Below are 20,851 nucleotides of genomic sequence, written 5' to 3'. Positions count from 1 at the left end.
ACTACTTCTCATACAATGTTGTCATACCATCATATGAGATTCTGGGCTGGTTTTCTCTCTTTACCTTAGGCTGCCTTCTTCACATGGATGTGCCTCACCTTTAGCACAAGATGAAGTTCCAAAACATGAGTGATTTAACCTAGACCACCATATGGAAGCCATAACGGAGCTTTTAGTTCATTCCAAAAAAAAGAATTGCTGAAACACAGCTTCTACTCCTGTTCTCATTCAGTTTGAATTGTAGAAATTTATTAAACTAATGTATCCTTATTAATGAAACCATGTGATACTTACCTTTTTTTTTTTTTTTACTACAGGCATATGGCTCAGGATGTGACATTGTTGTGCTGGCAAGTGACTTTGAATGTGTGCAGATCATTCCTGGTGCTAAACATGGAAACATCCAGGTCAGCTGTGTGGAGTGCTCTCAGCAACAAGGCCGGGTAAGGATGCCATCTATGGGCGGGGTCTGTGGAAATGGGAAGCTGGATACACTAAGCTGCATGTTTCTCTGCTATGGTCTTCTGATTTCATCCCAGTGTGACACATTTCTCAAAAAGCAGATCTTAGATGTTGAAGTAAAACTGTTCCCAACCACATTTGTCATTTTTTTCCCCCTAAAGAGACTATGACACATCCAAAACTAGTGTGCTTGTAATGGTTTCCTACAAATAATATTTCAAGTAGCACAGCAACTACAAAATCCTGAATGGTGTAAAACGAGTAAAAGTGAATCAATTTTTCAGTCTTTCAAAAAGTTCAAAGACCAGGGGATACTCAATGATATTACAAGGAAATACTTGCATGGCTATTCTTATGTTCTCAGTTTTGGTCAGATGTATATCAGCCGATGCAGTTTATTCATTTTATTCTCAACATTATTAAGGAAAGGACTTGTTAATGTGGTGGACCAGCCAAACAATGCTGGATTTTGTGAACTCAAGTAGAATGTGGCCACCAAACTCCTTTCATTAAGTATTTGATCCTCCAAAAGGAAAGGCAAGTGCCTTAAAGAAAAGAGACCCTGATTTATTTTATGGCATTTGTATCCCACATGATCCCACCTCTTTGCAGGCTCAATGTGGCTTACAATTCGTCATGGATACTGGAAATAGCAGTGAATATACATTTGGTTTACAGAGGGTTTTGTGTTACATGGTGGTGAAATACATGAAGGCGTTAAAGCAGAAAGACATTATAAGACATTATAAACAGTCTGGAAGTTTTAAGATTATACAGTTACACATGTTGATTTTTGTGATATATCTTGTCGAAGAGAGAGGTTTTCAGTAGTTTGCGGAAATTGGTCAATTCATAGACCGTTTTCAGGTTGCGTGGCAGCGCGTTCCAGAGTTGCGTGCTCGTATAGGAAAAGGTAGATGCATGCATTGATTTGTATTTCAGACCCTTGCACTTGGGAGGATGAGGATTTGCGTTCCTGGGTGGTAGATCAATCAGGTCTGACATGTAGGCTGGGGCGTTACCATGGATGATTTTATGGACTAGGGTGCAAAGTTTGAACGTGATGCGTTCCTTTAGTGGGAGCCAGTGTAGTTTTTCCCTCAGGGGTTTCGCGCTTTCGTATTTTGGTGTGCCGAATATTAGTCTGGCTGCCGTATTCTGGGCTGTCTGGAGTTTTTTAAGTATATTTGCTCTTTACAGCCAGCGTAGAGTGAGTTACAATAGTCCAGATGACTGAGTACCAATGATTGTACCAGATTGCGGAAGACAGTTCTTGGAAAGAATGGTCTGACTCTTTTTAGTTTCCACATTGAATGAAACATCTTTTTATGCTCTTGTTTTTCATCACTTAAATATCTCTCTCGAAGTTAATTTGCCTGCAGAACTGTGTGCTTTTTTTTTTTTTCGAGTGGATGCTGGACACCCACATTGAGACAGCTGGCAGCACAAGCAGGACTCCGCTTTGTTTTTCCGGCATTATAGTTTTAGCGAGTACCCAGGGTATGATCCTAAAGTGCAGAAATGCAGGCCATTCTATCATCCCAACTTTGTTTTTGGAAGGAAACCACATGTGCTCTTTCAGAGTGAGAGGGCAACAGATGGGAGGATTTTCTGCAACACTATAGGAACAGAGCATCCAGCTCGCCTAGTTGATAAAACATGAGCAGTAGTATCCTTTCAAGGCCTTTATGATCTAGGCTAATAACTCCTCCAAGAACAATTATGTGTGAAGAGTACCAGTGGACCAGTGCATTTTCAGTTAGTCTTCCGCAGTTGTGGAACAAATTATCATTTGAGCCATGCTCTGAATCTAATTGAACTTTTAGGACAAAATTGCATTAATGATGGGGCAGCACAGATTAAATGTAATATCTCAGCTTTGGTTCAATTGCGAATACTCTAATGGTTAAGGACTGGTATAGGGAATTCATGGGTCTCACTAAATGATGCAGGTAGTATACTTTTTAGGTGTGTTTCACCTAAGTTATAGACAGTCATTTTCTATTGGAGAGGATGCATCTATCCGTATATATCTGTTGGTTTGCATCTGTGCATATTAATAGATGCATTTCCTCTGCAGTGTAGCAACCTGAAGAGCTGGTAGGAGCCCTCAGGTCTTGCTGGCAGGAAAAAGAGAGGAACAGCATTTGAGAGCCAGTAGTTCCTGACTTCAGGCCTGGCAGGAAGAAGGAGCAGCCACATTTCAGGGCTGGTAGGAGTCGCCAGGATTTGTCAGCAGAGAAGAGAGAGAGGGGGAGAAAGAGACTGCGACTGCAGAACCAACTAAACTTCAGAGCAAAGGTTGAGCATTCAGGAAGGGGTGAGGTTCAATTCAATTCAGATCTTATATATCACTAATATCCCCTGTTCAGGGTTCAGTGTGGTTTACATTATGGATGGGTCTAGGTTGGATATAGTTTTTTTAGGCAGGAGACTGGTTGTGTACAATAGTGAGGAGGAAAGGCATGTAGAAAAGTGAGGGGGTGGAGAATAATGGGACAAGTAGAAAGAGGGGAGGTGTGAAGGAATGGAGAATAAGAGGGGAAGGGATTGGGTTAGAGAGGAGGGGGTGCAGTATAAGTGGGTAGGGGAGGGAGGAGGGATGAGGAATGGAGCATATAAGGGAAGGGGATTAGAGAGGAGCAAAGGAGGGATGGGGTGAGGAGACAGCATAAGACTGGGTAGAGTTACAGAGCAGAGGAGTAGACAGGGAGAAAGGAAGTGAGGAAAGACTGCATGGGAGTGGTGGGGAAGATTGGAAATGCAGGAGGGGATGGTACCGGGAAAAATTGAAGAGGTTGGGAAGTACAGGTTGAATGCAAAAAAGAAGTCTGCACATGCCAACACACTCCCTACATATACTCATACAGGCATATCGCCCCATGTCCTGACAGGTACCGGGTCAAAATAGCCCCGACATTATAGCCCTGACCAAAAAGCTCCATCAAGCCCAGAAACAAAATAACCCTTAAAAAAAACCTGACAAAAAAACCTGCCCACAATTTGGCTCCTAACAAAATATCTCCGACAAAAGGGCCCGACAGGGATAGAACAAATTGTGAAGAAAACTTACTGTTCCTGTTTTTGATGAATACTGATCCCTGGATGACTGCTTCACTGGGGTGGGGGGGGGGGGGAGGGGAGTGCAAATCCCCCAGTCCAGGGGTAGGCAACTCCGGTCCTCGAGAGCCGCAGGCAGGTCAGGTTTTCAGGATATCCACAATGAATATGCAGGAGATAGATTTGCAAGCACTGCCTCCATGGTATGCAAATCTATCTCCTGCATATTCATTGTGGATATCCTGAAAACCTGACCTGCCTGTGGCTCACGAGGACCGGAGTTGCCTACCCCTGCCCCAGTTCAACACGATCTTCCTCTCTTCTCACTTATTCGAGGCCAACAGCAGCATGAAAACCAAACTGGGAGCTTGCCCTCCCTGCTTGCTTGTCTGCCTGAATTTCCTTCCTCCCTGATTCGGTGGTTGTCCGGCAGTGCTGTCAGCGGTGTGCAGAGCTCTATGGCCCCATGCAGAGCTTCTCTTTATTGACAATCAACAAATCAGGGAGACAACAAGTTTGGGTAGACAGGCAAGCAGGAGAGGAAGCTCCCAGTTTGTTTTTCTTTGCTGGGGCTGGGAGGAAAAGAAGAGAGAGAGAGGGTAACGTTGGAGGCAGGAAATGGGAGGAAAGAAAGAGGAATGGGGGAGATACCGAGCGGCAAAGCTGATAGTTGGGGGGAGGGAAGACACGGAGGGGTAAAGCTTGATAATGAGGCTAAGAGGGGGAGAACTGGGCAATATTGAATGGTAAGGAAAAAGAGGCTGAGGGGTGATGGTAGAGGAAGGAGAGAGAGAGGTGCAATGCTGGATGGTAGGGGGAGACAGAGGGGCATCATTGGTGGTGAGAGAGACATCTGAAGGGGGGATTGCTGCATGTGAAGGGATATAGTATAGGATGAGAAAGAGGGAAGGCTGTAAATGAACGGAAGGGATAGGAAGAGGGGAGAAATGTTAATTGATAATTGCACTTGTTTTAATCTCCCTCTCCTTTTTTTCTTTAAGGATTGTTCCATTTGCTTAGCTTATACTTTTTATTTTTGAGACAAGATATTTTGTTAAGGGTTATTTTGTGGGAAGGGCCATTTTGTCAAGAGCTGTTTTGTTACAAAGCTATTTTGTTGGGTCTATTATGTCGTGCTACCTGACATCCAACCCATGCACCCCCACAGATAAACAGTTAAACTTGCTTTATGACCATAAGTATACACATCATACTCTGATACACATGGACCTCACATACCCTATTAGTCATTACTCACACCCTATACTCACTATTCCTACCAGTGCACAATTCTCCTGCTACTCTGCTGAGGCACACTTCACCATGGTTGTTTCAAATGAGACCCCACACACATGCCTGAGTCTGCAAGTGGAGAAAAGGGAAATGTGCCATTATGTCACACTGTAACTCTGTACTTTTCAGCTTGTGTATTTTTACTTAGTTACTGTGTAACTGCTTTGAATGTATCATGTGACTTTTCATAAATTAAGTAAAAATTCCTGTAAGTTGTCACATGATACCCTAGGGACAACTTTTGTTCTAAGCATCACTCTCTCATTGGTAAACTATAACAGGTCACACAACCAGTGGATGAAGAATACTAAAAAGAATTACAAAAAAAATAATGGGGTCAGTTTCAGTTCAGTCTAGCACTACTCTCTTGTATTTGACATCATGCTTTCACAGTAGTAATAATTTCTTTAATAAAATTTCACTTTTATTTTCTTGATTGTTTTTGTAACTGTTCATACTCCATTGTGGGCTGTGTTGAGGCATGCTATATATATATTTCGGAACAAATGAAACGGGCCCTAGCAAGGTTATCGTCTAAGCGTTTTCTTGTCTCTCTCCCCTGCCCTCCCTTCCCCTCCATGTACAGCGATTCTCCCCTCCCCTCCTCTGCCCTCCCATCCCATCTCATCCATGTCCAGCGATCCTTCCCTCCATACCTGAGGTCGCAGTGGTGGCAGGCGCAGCTCGCATCGCCTCCATCCTTCCCTTGCCTTCCCATTCAGTGTCCCGCCCTCCTCTGAAGTTGTTTCGTCTTTCCGCAAGGGCGGGACATTGAGAGGGAAGGGAACGCTGGAGGCGAGCTGATGTGAGCTCATTAGCGTACAGTTATGAAGCCAGCCAGCCAGCCATCCAGGGACGCAGATTGACCAATTATACAGTATATATACTAGTAAAAAAAGGCCCGTTACTTTACGCAATGAAATGGGTGCTAGCAATGTAATGAGTTCCTGCCATTAATGTTTCCATTGTGGAAAAGTAATGGAAGCCATGCTGAAGGAAAGGATAGTGAATTTCCTGGAAGCCAATAACTTGCAAGATCCGAGACAACATGGTTTCACCAAAGGAAAATCATGCCAAACGAATCTCATTGAATTCTTTGACTGGGTGACAGGAGAATTAAATCAAGGACGTGCTATGGACGTCATCTACTTAGATTTCAGCAAGGCTTTTGACACGGTTCCCCACAGGAGGCTCTTAAATAAACTAGACGGGCTGAAGATAGGACCCAAAGTGGTAAACTGGATTAGGAACTGGTTGAAGGGCAGACGCCAGAGGGTGGTGGTGAATGGAGTTCGCTCGGAGGAGGGAAAGGTGAGTAGTGGAGTGCCTCAGGGATCGGTGCTGGGGCCAATTCTGTTCAATATATTTGTGAGTGACATTGCCGAACGGTTACAAGGTAAAGTTTGCCTATTTGCGGATGACACCAAGATTTGCAACAGAGTGGACACCCCGGAGGGAGTGGAAAACATGAAAAAAGATCTGAAGAAGCTAGAAGAATGGTCTAACGTTTGGCAATTAAAATTCAATGCGAAGAAATGCAAAGTGATGCACTTAGGGAGTAGAAATCCAAGGGAGACGTATGTGTTAGGCGGGGAGAGTCTGATAGGCACGGACGGGGAGAGGGATCTTGGGGTGATAGTATCTGAGGACCTGAAGGCGACGAAACAGTGCGACAAGGCGGTGGCCGTAGCTAGAAGATTGCTAGGCTGTATAGAGAGAGGAGTGACCAGCAGAAGAAAGGAGGTTTTAATGCCCCTGTATAAGACGTTGGTGAGGCCCCACCTGGAGTATTGTGTTCAGTTTTGGAGGCCGTATCTTGCGAAGGATGTTAAAAAAATGGAAGCGGTGCAAAGAAAAGCTATGAGGATGGTATGGGATTTGCGTTCCATGACGTATGAAGAAAGACTTGCTGACCTGAACATGTATACCCTGGAGGAAAGGAGGAACAGATACAGACGTTCAAATATTTGAAAGGTATTAATCCGCAAACGAATCTTTTCCGGAGATGGGAAGGCGGTAGAACGAGAGGACATGAAATGAGATTGAAGGGGGGCAGACTCAGGAAAGATGTCAGGAAGTATTTTTTCACGGAGAGGGTGGTGGACGCTTGGAATGCCCTCCCGCGGGAGGTGGTGGAGATGAAAATGGTAACGGAGTTCAAACATGCGTGGGATATGCATAAAGGAATCCTGTGCAGAAGGAATGGATCCTCAGAAGCTTAGCTGAAATTGGGTGGCGGAGCAGGTGGGGGGAAGAGGGGTTGGTGGTTGGGAGGCGAGGATAGGGGAGGGCAGACTTAAACGGTCTGTACCAGAGCCGGTGATGGGAGGCGGGAAATACTGCTGGGCAGACTTATACGGTCTGTGCCCTGAAAAGGACAGGTACAAATTCAAGGTACGGTATACACATATGAGTTTGTCTTGGGCAGACTGGATGGACCATGCAGGTCTTTTTCTGCCGTCATCTACTATGTTACTGTGTATGAATATAATTGTTGTTTACATGTGTAAGATTTCTTTATAGACAATATTTTTTGTGTAAACTGTGTTACAATGTGGTAAAGGTTTTCCTTGTTCAGGCCCTTCAATCAGTTTAGCAATCACATCAGAAGAGCTCCTTACTTGTGAGAATGCAACATACAGTTGCCCATGTGAGAGACTGAGAGTGACAGTATGTTTTACAGACAGTGTAAGAGAGAGATACACAGAGTGATTGAGTGTGTATGTGTGTGAGTGACAAAGTGATTAAATGTTTGTCTTCCCTTCCGTTCTGTGCACTTGCCTCCACTGATGTTCGTACCTCCCTGTATATGATTGTTTGTTAGAGATTCAATCCACTCCACTTCCCTCCTCCAGGTTCCGCTCTGTCTGATTGGTTCTTTGTTCCTGTGACGTCACGTTTGTTTGCTTGGCAACTATGCAGCATTCCGTTTCCTCGACGTGAGGGCGGGGACTGTGAGAGCCAATGAAACGCTGAACTACAGACTTACGAACCCTACACTGCCACAGTGCCACAGAGTCAGCTTCAGAATGTTGGAGGTGCTTTTTATTATATAGGATATAATATATATGTATATAAAAGGCACCTCCAACGTTATAAACTAGTAGTTGCATGATCCCATGAGTGTCTGCCCCGCCCCCGCGTCACAACTTCAACAAATTGGATTGTCATTGGGTAATCTCTGTTTCCACTCCCCAATGCAGCCGTCATTCCCATACACTCAAAATCAACCAGCATCGGTGCTGGACACCGGTCCCCCGCCCACAGTCCCCCTCACCCACCCTCCCCCAGCCGCTCGCTCACCGTTCCACCGCCCTCCCTCTGCTCTCCAACTCCGGCCATGGTGCACGACGATTACTACACACAAGCAAGGAAACCCATTGGTTGATCTCTGTTTCCACTCCCCAACACAGCCGTCATTCCCATACACTCAAAACCAACCACACAGAGGTTGTTGTTTTTTTTTTCTTCCGAGGAGCTCACACACACACATTCACTCACTCTCACATACACTCTCTCAAATATACACACTCCAAGGAAAACCTTGCTAGCGCCCGTTTCATTTGTGTCAGAAATGGGCCTTTTTTTACTAGTATATATATAAGTTTCTCTACTGGAGTTGGCGAACGCCTTTACGGTACTATGTAAGCCATATTGAGCCTGCAAATAGGTGGGAAAATGTGGGATACAAATGCAACAAATATATATATAATATATATGCAAGACGTTAAAGGTGGCCTTGTTCACAAAGCCACTTCTTAGAAGGAAAGTGAAACTGGTTCCTTGGGCAGGCTACAGGGCAAAATGGGCACATTGCCTAGGGCCTACAAAATAGAAATGAAGTAGAAGTTATTTATTTTCATGCCTTGCCTTTCAGACTTGAAAATATACACAGTAAATAGAATGCAAATACGTAAAATACAAATCAAATACAAATAAAAAGCTCAGTCATATATTAAATGCCACCAAGAGAGGCTCATGAAGGCAACAGTGCCTAGGGCCCACAAGTGTCATAATGTCACCTCAAGAGCCTACTGTGTGGACCGGAGAGGACTTGGGAGCAAAAAAAGATGGGAAAGGACTATTTCTGTTTCTGAATAGCCTTGATCTGTTTTTCTTGAGGGGTCTGACTCTGTTGTATCATCAAAGGCAACATTAGTAGCAATATTTACTTTATTTTATTTGAGTTCTTACTCGTATAGAAAACAAATGCAACCCAAAAGGGAACAAAAAGGGATCCAAGCAGAACATGTACCTGCTTATAATGCGAGACTGTTCTCCGCTTTGAACTTGATGGTTAAGCGGATTATAAATGCCAGAATTAAAATTAAATTATGTCTTCTAAAATTGAAAATAAGTGTGTCTTTAAAGCTTTTCGAAAGAGAGAATATGAGGAAATTAGTCTGATCTGTATTGGGATTAAACCTTGGAGCAGGGACCCGTTCTACCAGGCATGACCCCACCTCCCACCTGTACTCTTTCAATCAATAACTCTTTGCACACAATTGTGGGATAACCATAGGCTGCAGCTTGATTTATTAACATTTAAACTTCCAATTAACATCCGTATAGAATAACCCCCACCCCCGAGCTACAGTTATCATAACAAAAACACCAACAGTTGCCCCCTCCGCCGGTCGCCATGATAGCAAAGCAGCAACTTCCTCTTCCGGCTGTCACCGCAACTCTTCGCCTTTGCGACTCTGCCTTCATAGCAAGAGCCCGGCCCGTGTGGACCTCCACACATTATTCCGGGTCACCCGACCCATCTTAATGACCTGGCTCAGCCCCCCCATGAGCCATTGCTCCTGTAGCTCGGGTTTTTTGCCGCTGCGACAAACTCCAACGCCATTCCTGAAAAACAACATCTATAACACCACACATATAAGCCTCCTCACATCCCGTACATGCGAGGATGGGAGGGAGGGCAAAAATGCCTCCGAGGATCTATGGCCCCTTGCGGCCTAGGGAGCACTTCTCTTCCCTTTAAAAAACTTCCTAGATGAGGAAGTAGATGCAGAAGGCGCCCGGCGGGGGAGAGAGAGAGTCCATAGCGTTATCACGCTGATAGAGATGATCAATCAGCTCTTCGACTTTCTCACCAAAAAGATGATCCCCCCGGCAAGTGATATCCGCAGTCTTCTGCTCAGTTTTTTCCTCCAGGTTAGAGGCAGGCAGCCATGAGAGTCTGCGCATCACTATACCCATAGCAGAAAATCTGGATGTCACATCGCAAGTATCGTAAATGCCCCTGGAAAGGAATTTGCAACATGCCTTCTGCTGCCTGACCACTTGACAAAAAGGCTCAGCCTGCTCCTGCGGGAGCTCGTCAACCAAGCTCTCAAGCTGCCTCGCTGAGTTCCGCAAATGAATGCTCGTAAAGAGCTGGTACGATTGAATTTTGGATGCGAGCATGCCAGCCTGATATGCCTTTCTCCCAAAAGAGTCCAAGGTTCTATGTTCCCGCCCCGGGGGTGCTGAGGCAAAGTTCCTAGAACTCTTGGCCCTTCTGAGAGCGGAATCCACCACCGCAGAATCATGAGGCAACTGAGGCCGGACGAAACTGGGTTCCCCGTGGATCCGATACTGGGACTCAGCCTTTTTGGGGATAGTTGGACATGAAAGAGGCTTCTCCCAGTTCCTCATCAGCACTTCCCTGAGTGTATCATGAAAAGGAACTGTGGTAGAAGACTTAGGTGGAGATGGATAATCCAGGACCTCGAGCATCTTGGCCCTGGGCTCATCCACAGTCTCCACAGGGAAGGGAATGGCCTCAGACATTTCCTGCACAAAAGATGAAAAAGACAAGCTCTCCGGAGGGGAGAGCTGCCTCTGAGGTGAGGGAGTTGAATCAGATGGAAGACCTAGAGAATCCTCTGCAGAGAAAACTCCATACCTGCCGTCCTCATCAGATGAGTCGTCATCGGATGGGGCCAACAGCTCAGAAAGAGCAGCCCGGATCCAAGCCTGTCTCGACATGGAGGTGCGGTGACCTCGATGATGGTGTCGAGAAGTCGACTCCCCAGGAGACTCCGGTGAAGCTTCCTCCACCGATGGCAATGGAGAGTCGACCTGGGAGGCTGCCGACTCCGGTAGCGCAAGCGGTACTGGTGAAGGAGACCTCACCACCGGCAAAAGGCTAGATGCCACAGGAGCCTCCGGCACCATTGGTACTGGTACCTCTGGTGCTGGGCGCAAATGGTGCAGCACTGCTTCCATAAAACCAGGAAAAATAGCCTTGATGCGCTCATCTAGAGAAGCTGTCGAGAAAGGCTGCGGTGCCGGTGTGGGCTTCGGAGACAGAATCTGCAGAGGCAGGGGAGCCGGTACCGGGCTGCCAGACAACCGTCGCGTCGACACCTCCATCACAGAGGGAGAGCGATCCTCTCGGCATCGACGCTTCTCGGATGCCGAATGCTTTGACGACACGGAGCTCCCAGTACCGTGTCGAGAAGGAGAACGATGACAGTGCTTCTTGGCCTTCACCTGACGCCCGTCATCGAGACTCCTCGGTACCGGTGAGGAGGACGTGGAATCCACACGCTTCCTCGGGGCCGGGTCCGATACAGGTCGGTCCCGGGGGGCCTGCAAAGCAGGAGGCGCCGAGGCGGGTGAAGACCCGCTCGATGCATCACAGCTCTCAGCGTGCATCGGTCTTTTAGCAGCCTTCACCTGGTCTCCCGACGCCAAAGCTGCCCTCGACGTCGACGGAACCGATGCCGATGCCGAGGTACCGGACCCCAAAAGTTTTTCTCTCTGGGCCTCTCTGAAGATCTGAGTGCGCTTTTTCATTTTTAGGCACAACTTACAGGTCTCCTGAAGATGGTCGGGCCCAAGGCACTGAAGACACCAGGAGTGCGGATCAGTGCTAGAGATGGTCCGGTTGCAGCGGGCGCATGGCTTGAAGCCGCTGGGCGTCTTCGATGTCATGGCGGGAAAAATAGCCTCTGCGAAATCAAAAGACGAGATTTTGTCAGAAAAATCAAGACAAAGCAAGGAGAAAAAAACCCGACTGAGCGGAAAAGAAGAAACTGAGGAGCATGATCGCGCAACGGGCGGGAAACTACGTGTGCGCATGCGCAGTACGAACGCCACTTGCGATGGAACGCTCCAGAAGAGACTTTTAGAGAATTTTGCTAGAAATCCTCCGGGGGCCGACGTGACGTCACCCCACTCATGAGAATATCAGCCTGCTTGTCCTCGGAGAATAAAGCTCATGGGAACCCAGTGGTAACAGGGAGAGATGGCAGGATAAATTCATGCCAGAAAAGTACTGGGCCAATGGGGCCATGAGGCCTTCTCCATTTCAGTTAAAAACTTTTTTTTTTAGGATGAAGAATCGGAGTCCAAGGATCACATTTTTCCCCTACTGTAATTCATTTTTTCATAGCCATGATTCTATACCATCGTCACCTGAAAATTTATTTGAGCGATCTTTACATTTTTTTGTCTTTTATTTTTTTTAAATTTAAGTTCTGCCTAAAAACTAGACAAATTTCAAAAAAACACCCATTAAAAGTTTACAAACTTCCACATGAAACAACATACATGAAAACAGACAAAAAAAAAAGTGTTGAAAAATCTGGCATCACTGTCCTTCAATGTATATCACACCAGAGGGTATGTCAACAAAACAAATGGAATATCTTCAGCTGTTTCTTAAACTGAATTGCTTTCTTGGTCTTTGGTATTATATTGTAATTATTACGCTCTAGAAATGTCTAGCATACCTCTTGTATTCTGCATTGAACTAATTCGTAAATACTGGAATAGAAGTTCTCACTTTAATTTTACCTGCCATTTTCTGTCTGCAATATGGTAGTATTCATATTTAGATTTCCATTATTATATTATATTCAAGTAATGTTTGTGCCTAGAATAATTCCAGTGTTGATGAGGCGGTATTAATAGTACTGATTAAAGTACACTTACAACATTTCTCTGCATAGGGATGAATAGGGAATGAGCGTATGTTGCTGGGAAATACAGATCGTCTGTCACCAGAAGCCAGTGTTGAGGAGCACAATTGTTTGTCACATGTTTATTAATTTTCTGCACTTTGCCTGTCATGGTGATGGCACAGGAGATTATGAATTGTAGTGATTTCTCTGACTCCAGTATTTTTTTTCAGTGTTGCATATTATTTTTATGTTTATGAATTGTTCTGGAGATTGTCCTGCTCATGGCACAGAGAAGAGAAATGAAACAACCTGGGCCACCCCCTCACAACCACATTTTAATTTGCTGTGAGTAGGAGGACAATACTCCAGCAATGAGGAAGAACAGTGGAAATTGCTCTTCTGAAGTAGTCTTATGTTTTTAAACAACTCTGGTTAATGGTAAATGAACATGGGATACAGAAACTGGCTGGCAGTTCCTCGTTTCCCTCTTCCTCTTTGTCTTTCTACATTGCTTTCTTCCCTTGCTGTTTATCCTGAGACTAGGATGACAGGAGGAGTCAGGAGACCAAAACTGCCTCAGTCTGCCTCCTGGCTTCAAATTCATGCAGCGTATTGCAGAAGTACCTTGGAAAAAATGCCGCAGCGCAAATATACAAATTCAGTGTGTAGCAATAAGGATTATCTCTCGCCTGTTGTACTGTGAATTGAGCAATTTTACAAAGCAGTGTGCAGAAATGCGTTTTAGTAAAAGCACCCTTGTGGTTTTATAAGGGGCAATAAGCAGCTAGGGTGAGAATTGGTGTGCGCTGTTACCTCAGGGGGATGGTAATTGTTTCTTTATTTAACTTACAAATAGCTAATATACCACCCTTCTCATAGCTGTAAAGCAGCTTACAAATAAAAAGGTTCAAGAGCGAACTAGTAGGAGAGGAAAAAGAAAGAGAGAAAAAAAAAACTAATTAAATTCTTCCTAGAAATGCCAGGTTTTGAGTAGATGTGGTGTAGGATGATTCCAATTTTAATTCGAGTGGCAATGAATTCCAGAGCTTAGGTGTAGCGTAGGCAAAGGTAGTTTCTCAAGTAATATCAAGCTCGGGGTACAAATGTAATAATAATAATACCTAAATGCATGTCAGAAGGAGGGGGAAGGTGCAAAAGGGACTGCTGAGAGGAGTGGAGGAAACCAGAGGGCTGATATAGTACTAATAAATTTAGTAATATAATCAGGAGCAGGAGATTAACTAAACTAGTGTAAAGTTTGAATTGTATCCGTGCTGAAATGGGCAAATTGTTTTAATTTTAGCAAGGGTGACACATGATCGAATTTATACAAGTTATATAGAAGTTTAACAGCTGTTGATTGTACAAGTTAGACATTTCAGCATTGCAAGAGGGAGACCAGAAAACAAAAACATTATAGTAGTCTATATGAGTAATACTAATGACAAGATAAATGCCCATAGACAGGAATGCAGGAAGATACGGTTTCCAAAGAATGAATTCGCTGCAATGTGAAAAAGGAATCTTGAAGAACTTTATCAATATGTGTCTTTGGAGCCACTGAGGAGTGTGGAGTGTGAAACTTTGCTGCACTCTGATGGGGAAGCGCAAAAGCGGGGTGGGAGGGGGGGAGAAAAAGGTTGACCCTATGGACCTGCATTTGCAGATGGCAGCAGCGACTCTGCTACTACTTATTTCTATAGGGTTACTAGACATATGCAGCGACTCTTAACATCTGTTCTGCTAATGTGAATATTCTTTCCTCCTCCGATGTTTCCCTTTCCTCTGGGTGGTCATATCCCATTCCCACAACTAGCAGTGATATGGTGGAAAAAATCAAGACCCTGGTGCAGGTGAGCTCTGTTGTCTCTTCTGAATTGCCTTTAAAATCTATTATTGAGACTGAGGTTGACGGGAACTTGAAGGAAAGTTCTGGACTTACATTAGTCAAGATGCCCGCTCCTGGTTTTGTTTTGTTTTTTTTAATCATGAAGTTTTCTTGAAAGATGTTTATGAGGCTATAGCTAGACTTGATAAGAGTTTACAAGATAGTTTATCCCTGTATAGTAATTTTACTAAAGAAACTTTGAATAAGTTAGCAGAGCATGATTTGTAGTTAAATTCTACTCACAAGAATATTGAGAAGTTAGAGACTCAAGTGATTTACTGACAAGTAGCTGTGGCCTTTTCGATTAAGGATAATCTGGTGATGCATACTCAATTGGAGAATTTAGAGAACTCTGCAAGAGGCTGGTAACCTGAGGATTTTGAATTTCCTAGTCACCCATTATCTTTCTTCTATGGTACTTTTTAAGATGTACATGAAAAATGTTTTGCCGACGTCTTCTGATTTGTCTGATATTCATGTATTATCTACCTAGAGGGGTGAGGGTATCTAATCAAGAGGGTGATATAGATAACTTAAACTCACAAGATAAATTTTGGAAACTTCTTAAGATATTATTGAAGAGTATGCTACGCTATTAATTTTGTTTCAATCTGTTGATTAAAGAAAATGTACACTTTGTGAAAGCCTACTTTAAAAAGAAGGACTTAGACTTCTCTGGCCAGGCAATTCAAATATTTCCAGGTGTATCTAGGTCTACTCAGCTGAGGCATAAGGCCTTTTTACAGCTTAGGCCTAAGGTACTAGCTGTTGGAGGCACATTTTTCTTAAAATTTCCCTGCAAATTTCTAGTTTACCCATGGAAATAATTCATATATATTTTTGGATCCTGTTCACTTAGAAGGTTACTTGTCAATTTAAGTGGGAACTTCTGTTTCAGAATAAATGCTGGTATAAATGGGTAATGTATTGTAATTTTGCCAGGCCTGCTTTGGGTTGGCTATGTTACTGTTATGTTCTTTTTCTTGTTTTGGCTCCCTATTCCAAGTAATGGTTAGATGCAGTAGCTATTTTTCTTATGTTAAATACTCTTGATTGTATTTGCATTTACTTTATAGTTTCTCTCTATAAAAACAATTTATCATTTTCAATTTAAAAAAATAACTATGCATGCATTTAGTTATAAAATTGCATCCTGTGTGATTACTTGTATTTTCCTCCCTCTTATGTGGGTTAAAATTAGCACCAGACTGAACTGATTATTTTCTATCTACAGCTTTGCAGGCTGGACTTGAAGAAATGAAATTACAAGAAAAATTAAGTAGAGAGAGAGAGTGTGTGTGTGTGTGTGTGTGTGACTTCTCTCAGAGGTACTAGGAAAGGATGGCATGATTGTGTATTCCAGGAATAGCTTGTAGAAATGATGGTACTCTGAATGTGATGTTAAATAAATTAAATTCCAATGTATGGCTGAAGGAGAAACTACTGGGAGCAATACCATTACCTAATCAATTTTATAGTGGTTAAAGCTATTTTAGCAGCAGATAATGAACTTGTTCAGTGCTTCTGAACTAGTACTTTGAGAGATTGGGCTATTGTTTTTTTCCTCTCGGACAGTGTTCTTCTCATTCTGTAACTTGGAGTCTACTATTAGGCACCAAAGGGTCCTTTTAAAAAGGTGCAGTAGTGTTTTTAACATGATTAGTGCACGCTAAATTGTAGAGACGCCCATTGAAATATATGGGCGTCTCTAACGTTTAGCATGTGCTTATTTTTAGTGCACATTAAAAAAAAAAAAACTAGCACTACTTTGTAAAAGGACCTCCAAATGTGTGTGTAGTTTATAGAATGTTAACACTCCTATGCATCAGAGTCATCAGTAATTGGCATTTATGTGCACTGTTTTAAACTTACATGCCCAAATCGCTTAGGGGTAGATTATATTTATGGTGCCTGGAAATGTCTAGGCGTATTCTCTAAAGTACAATTAAATTTTATAAAATAGGCTTAAATATCCACGTGATATATAGAATATGCGGAGCGTCTCACCACGCGTCCAGGTTTGGTCACATCCATTTAGGCCACATTTTACTTGGTGTAAATCCCGACATGTAAATAATGCGCATAGAAATGCCCATGCCCTGCCCATGGCCACACCCTTTTCAACTATATGACTTAGAATTTAGACACACCACATTATAGAATACACTTAGCGAGTTGTATGTGTAAATCTCAATGCCAGGTCGTGCTGATTATTTATTTATTTAATGTTACATTTGTATCCCACATTTTCCCACCTATTTGCAGGCTCAATGTGGCTTACATAGTACCGTGGCGACAAATACAAAGTGATGTTATGGTCAAATAAGATTCATGTGTTACAGACACATTAGAGAATCGTAGAGAAGGGGAGTTATATAGGGTTCATTACGGGCTTTGGTTTCGTTGTGTTGCATGGTTCAGGCGCTTAGTTTGGGTGGGTAGGGTATGCGTTCTCGAACAGGTTGGTCTTTAGTGATTTCCGGAAGTTAAGGTGGTCATACGTTGTTTTTACGGCTTTTGGTAGTGCATTCCACAATTGTGTACTCATGTAGGAGAAGCTGGATGCTTAAGTTGATTTGTACTTGAGTCCTTTGCAGCTTGGGTAGTGAAGATTTAAGTGTGTTCGTGTTGATCAGATTGTGTTTCTAGTTGGTAGGTCTATGAGGTCAATCATATGTCCAGGGGCTTCGCCATAGATGATTTTGTGGACCAGGGTGCAGATTTTGAAAGCAATGCATTCCTTGATAGGGAGCCAATGCAGTTTTTCTCGAAGGGGTTTGGCGCTTTCATATCGCGATTTTCCAAATATAAGCCTGGCTGCTGTGTTTTGAGCGGTCTGAAGTTTCTTTATAAGTTGCTCTTTGCATCTCGCATAAATTCCATTGCAGTAGTCAGCATGGCTTAGTACCATTGATTGTATCAGATTGCGGAATATTGCCCTCGGGAAGAATGGTTTCAGGCGTTTGAGTTTCCACATTGAGTGGAACATTTTCTTGTAGAGTTAACTTGGCTCTCAAGTGTAAGGTTATGGTCGATTGTAACACCAAGGATTTTCAAGCTATCTGAGATAGGGAGAGTATAATCTGGGGTATCTAAGTTTGTGGGTATGTTCGTATTGTATTGGGTTGAGAAGATGAGACAGTGTGTTTTTTCTGTATTGAGCTTTAGTTGGAATGCATTTGCACAAGAGTTCATGGTGTTCAAGCTGAGCTTGATTTCGTTGGTGATTTCCGTCAGGTCATGTTTGAAAGGAATGTATACTGTAACAATGTCTGCATAGATGTGTGGGTTGAGGCCTTGGGTGGATAAGGACTTGGCTAATGGGGTCATCATTTGGTTGAAAAGGATCGGTGATAGTGGTGATCCTTGAGGTACTCCGCAGTCTGCTTTCCACGGTGATGGTATGTTTGAGTTTGATTTCACTTGATATGTTCTGGTGGTTAGGAAACCCTTGATCCAACTGAGTATATTTCCACCAATCCCGAAGTAGTCTAGGAGTCTTAATAGTATATTATGGTTTACTATGTCGAATGCACTAGACATGTTGAATTGGAGGAAGAATATGCTTTTACCTATTGCTATTTCCTGCTTGAATTTGGCCAGGAGGGTGGTTAGTACTATTTTGGTGCTGTGGCGGGGGCAAAATCCTGATTGTGATTCATGTAATATTGAGAATTTGTGTATATAGTCAGTGAGTTGTTTGGTTACCATACTTTCCATCAGTTTGACTGCTAGTGGGAGAAATGCTACTGGGCGGTAATTGGTGAGTTTGTTTTTTTTCTTGGTATCTTTTGGTATGGGGTGAGTCGGATATTGCCATTTTCCTTAGGGAAGAGACTTTGTTGAAGCATGAAGTTTAGGTGGGATGTGAGGTCTGTTGTGAAGCAATCGGGGGTATTAGGTAGCTGGGGCAGGTGTCCAATTTGCAGTGAATGTCGGAGAATCGATTAATCGCATGGGCAATTGTTTCGGCTGTGAGGAGAGCGAATTTTGACCAGGTTCGGTCCACTGGATATTCTCCTATGGTTGGATCTAGGCCGTTTTCCATATCGATGGTGTTCTGGGGAAGATTGTTGCATAGTTTTATAGTTTTTTCATTAAAGAATTTGGCAAGTTTGTCTACCGATGGGATGTCTGAGTTAGTTGTGGTGACCGGGGTAGTGTCCAGTAGTTTATGTACGAGTTGGTATAGTTTCTTCGTGTCTTTGTGATCTGGTCCTACTTTAGTTTTATAGTATGACCTTTTGGTCTGTCTTATTGCGTATTTGTATTTTTTTTGTGTTTGCTTCCAGGTGTTAAGTGTGTGATCGTCTTTTTTTTTTTTTCCATGCTTGTTCAAGCTTCCTGGTTTGTGTATTTAATTTTTTCAGTTCATCGTTGAACCATGGTATTGAATTATGTCTTTGTGATCTTGTTTGTAAGCGTGCTATTTCATCTAGTATGATTCTACATCTTTTATCCCATTCAGAAAGGTAGTGTATGGAGTTCGTTTGTGCTTTCCATTCGTTATTGTATATCTGTTGCCCGAATGTATTCGGGTCTATTTGACCTCTTGTGGTGTAGGTTGTGTGTTCTTGTATACGGTATGAACCCTTTTTCCACCAATTGAGGGATAAGTTTAGTTTGAAGTGATCGGTCCAAGGTGTTTCTGACCATTTAATATCTGTTGTTATCAGGTTCTGGTCTGTGGACAATTTGTGTGAGATGAAATCAAGTGTATGCCCTTTAACGTGGGTTGCTTGCATGTGTGGCCATTTAAGGTCCCATGAGTGGAGGAATTCCTTGCATTCACGTGCGTTGGTAGAGTTAGGGTCTTCTAGGTGGAGGTTGATGTCTCCTAAAACTAGTATGTTGGAGTTGGTTACACAAGGATTTGAGATGAACTCCATGAAGTTTGGCTGGCTTTCATTCCAGTTACCTGGTGGTCTGTAAAACAAGACACAGTTCAGGTGATCAAGCAGGGATTTGCTGTGGATTCTAATTGAGGCAATTTCAAGTTGGGTTGTTATGGACTCGGCAGTAGTATCAGTGGTAAAGTGGGATCAGTAGATTAGCGCTATGCCTCCGCCTCTCTTTTCCTTTCTGGTCCAGTGAATGATTTTGTAGCCTGGGGGGCAGATGTCAAGGATTATGGGGTCGCTTTGATCATGGATCCAGGTTTCATTGATGAAAATTAGATCAAGGTTTTCTGACATAATCCAGTCTGTTACTGTAGTTGCTTTGTTTACAACGGATCTGGCGTTGATGTAACCCACTTGAATTGTTTGGTATGGGGCTTCTATGTTTGGTGTTGTGTGGCTTTTTGTTAGATGTCGTGTCTTTGTGAGTTTGTGTTTATGAGCTTTCTTTCCATTCTGATGATGTCCACATGTTGGTATCCTCCTTATATTTTGGTTATTGGTAGTTTGGTGAGGTGTGGAGTATCTGGTCAGTTTTTGATTATTGTGTAGTATGGGAATTATGTTGTTTTCTGCGAGTGGGGTAGTTCGCGTTAGGTGGATCAATGATAAGGAGTAGGTTACTAGGAGTGATTTGACGGTGTTCATTTTGGTATCAGTACAGTTGGTCTGCTAGTAGGCCGTGTTCAATAGGGAGGGGTGAGGTTCTTCTTTGAATTGTCTTCTGTCGGTTAATTACTTCCCCTGTGAGTAGACAGTGCTATTGGAGCTATAATTGCTTGTTAACATCCAATTAGCAGCGCTGATTGACTAACCAATTAAGTTACATACATTGTTACAGAATACGCTTCCGTTTCTGTGCAGAAATTAAAGCGCCATGTATAGAATCTGGGAGTTAGAGTATAACTGCGAATGGGGTGTAGACATGGGCAGCCTATGGGCATGTTGCCAAGCAATGCATACAATTTATAGAATACTATCAATTATGCCCATTGCATGGCACACGTAGGCGCACCAATGCACTTAGGTGCAGCTATTGGCCTATTGTAAGTGGGCACATCTAAACTTTGGTGCCCCAGTGTGGCTTTGCGCTGGTATTCTGTAATGGCTTAGGTGTGCCTCAGTACTGTTACAGAATTGTGTATTTCAACACACTTGTGCTTAAATAATACATTTATTGAGGGAATGGACATATTGACTGCACAAAAACAAGTATTGATGTACACTAGGAATGGGATGTTTGCAACAAAATGTCACTTGCTGATAATAGTGTGCACTCTTCTTAGAGTGTGCACTATGTACAAAGAGGGTGTACTCTTTTTTTTTTTTTTTTTTTTTTTTTTTTTCCC

The 20,851-nt window shown here is 43.2% G+C and overlaps 1 long non-coding RNA gene across 1 annotated transcript in view; it reads left to right on the top strand.

The window, feature by feature from the left end:
* Positions 1–332: 332 nt before the first annotated feature.
* LOC115459522 overlaps positions 333–20,851 on the top strand; it is a 40,456-nt gene continuing 19,937 nt past the window's right edge. The window contains exon 1 of the long non-coding RNA XR_003940290.1: positions 333–443. This is a non-coding gene — a long non-coding RNA (uncharacterized LOC115459522). The remainder of the gene's footprint in view (positions 444–20,851) is intronic.

This window comes from Microcaecilia unicolor, unplaced genomic scaffold, assembly GCF_901765095.1.
Source record: "Microcaecilia unicolor unplaced genomic scaffold, aMicUni1.1, whole genome shotgun sequence".
In the NCBI taxonomy this organism is placed as follows: Eukaryota; Metazoa; Chordata; class Amphibia; order Gymnophiona; family Siphonopidae; genus Microcaecilia; species Microcaecilia unicolor.
This window is presented reverse-complemented; position numbering and strand designations above follow the sequence as displayed.